The 6,416-nt window shown below is 39.9% G+C and overlaps 1 protein-coding gene and 1 long non-coding RNA gene across 2 annotated transcripts in view; one reads left to right on the forward strand and one right to left on the reverse strand.

Annotated features, from left to right (window-relative positions):
* LOC107665262 (uncharacterized) overlaps positions 1-3,415 on the reverse strand; it is a 19,730-nt gene extending 16,315 nt beyond the window's left edge. Inside the window, exon 1 of the long non-coding RNA XR_001631532.1 lies at positions 3,336-3,415. This is a non-coding gene — a long non-coding RNA (uncharacterized LOC107665262). The remainder of the gene's footprint in view (positions 1-3,335) is intronic.
* Positions 3,416-4,488: 1,073 nt separating this feature from the next.
* The window catches only part of LOC107665259 (spondin-2-like), a 24,650-nt gene continuing 22,722 nt past the window's right edge, over positions 4,489-6,416 (forward strand). The window contains exon 1 of the mRNA XM_016456064.1: positions 4,489-4,540. The gene's annotated coding sequence lies outside the window, so the exon portion shown is untranslated. The remainder of the gene's footprint in view (positions 4,541-6,416) is intronic.

Below are 6,416 nucleotides of genomic sequence, written 5' to 3' on the forward strand. Positions count from 1 at the left end.
ATCAGGAAGGGGGCCAACACTTTTTCACACCACTGTATATTCTGTTTATGTGTATATACTGTATTCTATATATAGTACCAGTCAAATGTTTGGACCCTTGAATGGGAAAGTGTCCAAACTTTTGACTAGTACTGTACTATAATATACAAAAAGAATATCGGCTGATATATCGAATATCGGCCTTTTTTACTCCCTAATATCGGTATCGGCCCTGGAAAAACCCATATCGGTCGGGCTCTAGTTATTACACACATTTGCTAATTAAGTTGAAGGAATAGTTCACCCCAAAATGAAAATTTGCCTGAATTTTATTCACGTCTGGCCATTCAAGATGTAGATTAGTTTGTTTCCTCATCAGAACAGATTTGGAGAAATCACTTACTCACCAATTAATCCTCTGCAGTGAATGGGTGCCATCAGAATGAGAGTCCAAACAGCTGATAAAAACATCACAATAATAATCCACTCCAGTCCATCAGTTAACATCTTGTGAAGTGAAAAGCTGCATGTTTGTAAGAAACAAACCCATATTTAAGACGTTTTTATCTTCAAACTGGTTTCTTTGCTTCTCTTTTAAATTTGTTATTCATTTGATAAGAAAATTAGTTTGTCCATGTTCATCACAATTACATTTGGTTATATAAGGTACAAAAATTAATTACTTAATTACTTGCACCATCTTTTTTCCACATTAACTTTAATTTCAGTTGAGTTTAAGGGGAAACTCCTGTTCTGTAATGCAGTACTGTAGGTGTGTGTTTGAGCGTCGGTGACCCAGAGCCTGATTACAGACAAGATCCTGTATCATACGTCTGCGCTGCTCCTCCAGACGAGAAGGTGACCATGTATTATGTCTAAAACAGTTTCCCTCAGACAAGACGTAAAACTAGATTCCACTGTTTATGGGAATCACTCAGCAGAGAATGACTGTGTATACTGCACTCTGTCCCCATGTAAATGTTTTTTCTACAGATTCGGAGTCATTGCCAGTTTATTTGACATGGCTTCAACGTATCTCCACTTCAAAATGACGTCATGCGTCCCACTGACAAGTTGGCAGGGAAAAAGTGCGCTGTTGAAGGAGTAGCCGTGCTTGAAATACTGAACAGAAACTACCTTTTTGGATACTAAATTTGTTTTATTGTGCTTAGATGACTGAGCATGAGCTCATTTACCTTACGTCACTCTTTACCCAAAATGCCCCAAAATCGATCAAATTTTTGGATTGCAAAACTTTATATTGGCCAATTTCGTAACCCCAATCATTCAAAATAAACAAGTCAATAAAGAAAGACCTACAGAGAAATCCAAGCAAAGTATTTCTTAGTGTACTAGTGAAATATTGGCAAATAGATCACCAAGCTTTAGCTGCATTGGGAAGCACTTGCAACAATTGTGGAAACGCCACACGAACCTACATCCTCTTAAGTTTCTAGTACATTCCTAGTCTCATCAGCCTGTCCATTGAAAGATTTATTAAAGGCTTTTGTCCAAGAGAGGTTCACATTAGGGTCAGTGTGCTCAAGAGTGTACATAACACTCACTGAGACAGAAACCGATCACTTTCTGAGGTCCAATCCCATCTCCGCCGTTGAGTCTGGCCTCTGATGTAATGATGACTACCTTCACCTGATGCAATAAACATTACCAAATTTGATGAATAGATGCATTTACATTGGACTTTTCCTGTAAACGCCAACCTTGATTTATGGTGACTGGTAAAACCTCTCGGCTTTCAGCTGCATTTCTGTTGGTGTCTTTTCTTGACGGGCAAATCAGTGACAAATGTCTTACGCTGGACTGAGCTCTCACAGGGACTGACTGCTTTCTAACCAGATAACTCCCAGATGTCATTCACTTCTACGAGTGTGTTATGAAAACCATTCTTCCTGTGCTAAAGCGTCTTGTGCAAGTGTGCGAGCTATATCAGCGCATTATTGCTAAAGCAATTAACACTATTGTTATTGTTCAAATATCAAACCCCATGATAACAAGTATTGAATGTCATGTTCCAGACTGTTTGTGCTACTGATATGATATATGGAATGAATTATGTGGCTCACAGAGGAAATTTAGGCAGATTTCGAAGCGAATGGAATGTTCACTGAAACTGAAGGGATTGGAGTCCCTTGGGAACCTCATGGTAACAAGCTAAAGAAACACACAGAACACCTTAGCAAATCCAAAGTGACGCTTTGGCAATATGCTGGTAAGTTTTGCACGGTGCTGGATGGGCTGACCTATAAACTGAAGTAGTGGAAGGTGTTAGATACGGTACTTCTGTCCAACGGTTGTACTGCCAAATTTTAAATCCAGGGTACCAGTAATGTCCATGCCATTTTAGCATTTCTACGTTTAAAAGGTTTAAAATACGGAGTCAACAATAAGTAATCTGTAGACTGATTTCCACACTCAAGTGCTGTTGAAACATCAGTTTATATGAGCTGCCTGACATGACAATAATTGCTTAACCAATGGCGTGAGTTTGGGGCGGAGCTCTCCGTTCATCTCACCAATGGCAAATGAAGGAAGTGTTAGGGAAACCTGTTTGAAAACGGTTTTTGAAAATGTGTTTGATGGAAAAAAGAAACACCACACAAATCATGAATTATGATTTGCTTCTTGCTGTTTCTAGGGAGGGCATTCTCATTTTAGAGAACTTTTAATTGGACAAAATTCCTGGGTGCAAGATGACTCATCAATTTTTAACCCATTTTCAAGGAAAAGAAAGACTACTGTATAGATCTTAAAGCATACATCTGGTAAAATGTATTATTTTATTTAATAACAAATTATGGCTGTGTTCGACATCTTAGGCAGCTGACTTGTCGCCTCTCTGCCCTGTCAATGTCTTGCAGGCAGCTTTTGCAGGAAGGTGCCTCCTGAAATTTCGGACAGACTTCTGAGACAGCATAATTATTTAAAGGGGTCATATGATGCGATTTCAATTTGTCCTTTCTCTTTGGAGTGTTACAAGCTCTTGGTGCATAAAGAAGATCTGTAAAGTTGCAAAGACTAAAGTCTCAAATCCAAAGATATATTCTTTATAAAAGTTAAGAGTCAACCACGCCTACCTAAAACGGCTTGTTCTAACACTCCCCCACATATCTACGTCATGATGTGGGAAAATTTGCATAACGCTGCCCAAATGTTCACGCAAAGAAAGAAGGCGTAACTTTTATTCTCGCTGTAGTTTTGTTGTTGCCGCCGCCGCCATGTCGTGAAGGCGTGTGTTTCGTTGTGAAAGCGAAACTACTTTGTTTGGTCTTCCAAAAGAGGACGATATCTGCTTCGTCATGCCTGGAGCTGATCCGTGCTGGTCGCTGAGGAAATACACGCTGTGGATCGCTAGATCGGCTTTCACCGATGGAAGAAGCGGACTCCAGCCCGGGGTCGTCACATGTGGTTGCCGCAAGCCAATCTATAACAAAAATAGAGCAAGCTTTGGCAATAACTAAGCGAATATTTAATTACAACAATAATTTCTCACTAGAAATGACATTAAAAGTGGAAAAATTTGGTCAAAAGTACATTTACACACAAACTGACCATCAACTGCAACTTTCAGAACTTTAATTTTTATTTTTTAGCTTAATTGTAACGAAATCGAATGCACAGGATTGTGGGATATCAAGGGCAGCAAAAGAGACATCTGTGCTGCATTCAAGAATCGATCAGATGAAGGCATCTCGGTAGACAGGATGTGACATGATGATCATTGGATTCAGACGTCTTGTTGCCTTCCCCATATGCTGCCTGCAGAGAATGCATTTTTCAGCTTTCAGACACAGCCTGTATACGAATCATTTATTTCCACAGTATGTAAAGCTCTGAAGCTTTTGTGCGTAATATCTGCGCAGTTGTATATAGTATGAATGTGTGTAGTATTAAGTATTCAGAATCTCGCTGTATTAGGTCATCCAGATACTTGTTTTTTTCACATACCATTTTTCGCCTACTAGTAGAGAAGTATGCATATGCAGCCGATGACTGTTGTTAAACAGGTTTCCCAAACACTCCCACTCCTTTACCATTGGTAGAACAAACAGAGAGCCCCGCCCCAAACTCACGCCATTGGCTGAGCTGTTGCTGTGTCAGGCTGGCTGCACAAACAAACAGAGCAATAAAGCCACAGAGAAATGTTTACACTTTCCAGGAGAAGCTACCTACACATTTCTTACTTGTATTACAAAGTTAAGCTGGGACAAACAGAAATCCACAGCTCACACAGCTATAAACTATTAGATGAGCGGTTACCGGATGAAGTTATTCATATATGAACACATCAGCTTCCATTTACACAGTCTGTGATTTCACAGGAGAAGAAAAGAGATAAAAGGAGAGGACAGGAAAAAGACTGAAAGTGTGTGTGTGTGTGTGTGTGTGTGTGTACCCATACATGGAGAGGTGGGGGTGAAGAATGGGAGGAGAGAGAGGAAAGAAAAAAGAGAGGAGGGGAAAGAGAGCATGAAAGTGAGGTGTCTTGATCTGTAGTGCACATCTTCACAAACCCTGTCCTGCTGTCTACCATCCCAGCCAGGTAAGAGTGAGCTGTTCACTAGCATGTGATCCACTGTCTGTGTGTGTGTGTCCTGCGACAATGCCGGCTGCTGTGGCAAAGGTTAAGGCAAGTGTTGCTTTTCTGCTTCTCCACTTTCCTGCTGTGCCTCTATGCAACCTTCCCACACTCCTCTTCTGCAGGTTTGACGTCTCTTTGACGAACAATGCTGCAGTGCTTAAGTATTTTAACACATGTGCTGCTGTTAACAGTTATTTAACTATTTTCCCCCTCTTCTCATTCATTTTGTGTTTGCATGCAAATGAAATGGAAGATTTCTGACCTCTTTCTGCAGCAGAAGCTCACTGCGGCTTCCCTGTAAGTTTAAGCTTAAGTGGCAAAAAAAGCCGCAAGCTCTTTTCTTTGGCACTTTTCCGTCTCCCCTGGTTTTATTGTGTCTCGTTCGTGTTGGAAGCGGAGATTTGCTGTGTCTGTTGGATGTTTGAGAAACGTGTGTCTTTTGACACTGTGCTGGAGAGGGCAAACAGAGCGAGGTTTGCTTTAGGTCAGTGTCATGCAGCATCTGCAACCACTGGCAAGTGCAGGGCAGCAGAAATGCATCCCACAATGTGCCAGATCTTTGTTAACTGTATAAGGTTTGATTTAGTTTCACAGCCCGAAACAGAGATAATGTGGAAAACGTGGGACTTTGCATTTATACGCATGCAAAATCTCAGTGCAGATGGGAGATCAAAATATTTATAAAAAGGTTTAATAGTCAGCGGATGATGTTTGGGAATGACGACACCACTGGATAGACAAAGCATTGTTTCTTCAATGCTTTGCTCAGTCTCCCACGAACAAACAGATCTGTTTTTATTGAGGACAAATATTATTGAGCAGCTGTAGCACATGTGCCTGATGTTTGTATGTTACAGTCACTTTCAAGCACGAAACCTGATAAGTTGCAGTAAAACGGCCAGATTACCTTTTCTGGTAAATGCTACATCTGCTGTTCACACATCCAGCAGCTTTCAACAGCTTTTTTTGGGTCCCGTTTACACATCTGCACCATCAGTGCTGTTAAAACTCTGTGAAGTCATTTGGTGGAAATGGCTTTTAAACAGCTACGCCACAAATCTAGAATATCAAACTGTTTCAGGATCTGTTGATCAATTCCTTCATCTACCCAGATGGAGAAAAGCTCTTTTGTTTCTAAGTTTGTCCAATTTGACACTTCTTTCCAAAATGTAGATAATGATTTTCATGTGGTGCGACCAACATGCATGAAAAAACAAAACATAAAACAGGAAATTATGTCATGGAGACGACCCCTGCAGACCCTTGTGAGTGAGCCAAGGTCAATAAGTCTCTTAAAATATCTGATTATTTAACCTTTTTTTATGAGAAGGAAAGATTAGTTCAGGCTTTAAATGTCATGTGGTGCAACTCCCCAAAACACGTAATGGTAACGCTTTAGATTACAACCCGCAAAGAACTATGTAAGTATACTGAATTTACGGTGTACGTTTCTGTAATTATAGTGTACCTATAAAGAACATACGTGTAGGTACAAGGGAACAATGTGTTACGTTTGGGTAATAAGGGGGTAACAACCAGATATGCAACCTGGAAAGAACTGCGTAAGTAAACCGAAGTTACAGTGTAACTTTTTTGTAATTATAGTGTACCTATTCAGTACCTCTGTGTAGGTATAAGGGAATAATATGCGAAGTTTGGGGAATAAAGGGGTAACAACCTGTAAAATTACAAATCATTTATACTCTTAAGTATTTTGAAACTAAGAGGTGCTTATTCTAATATTACGTGGTATGTATGACCTAAACAACAATCTTATGTGTGGGAATGATTTAGAAAGACGATATATACTTTTTATAATTTTATATTGGTATTTTAT

This window comes from Sinocyclocheilus anshuiensis, unplaced genomic scaffold (assembly GCF_001515605.1).
Source record: "Sinocyclocheilus anshuiensis isolate Anshui unplaced genomic scaffold, SAMN03320099.WGS_v1.1 scaffold483, whole genome shotgun sequence".
NCBI lineage: Eukaryota > Metazoa > Chordata > Actinopteri > Cypriniformes > Cyprinidae > Sinocyclocheilus > Sinocyclocheilus anshuiensis.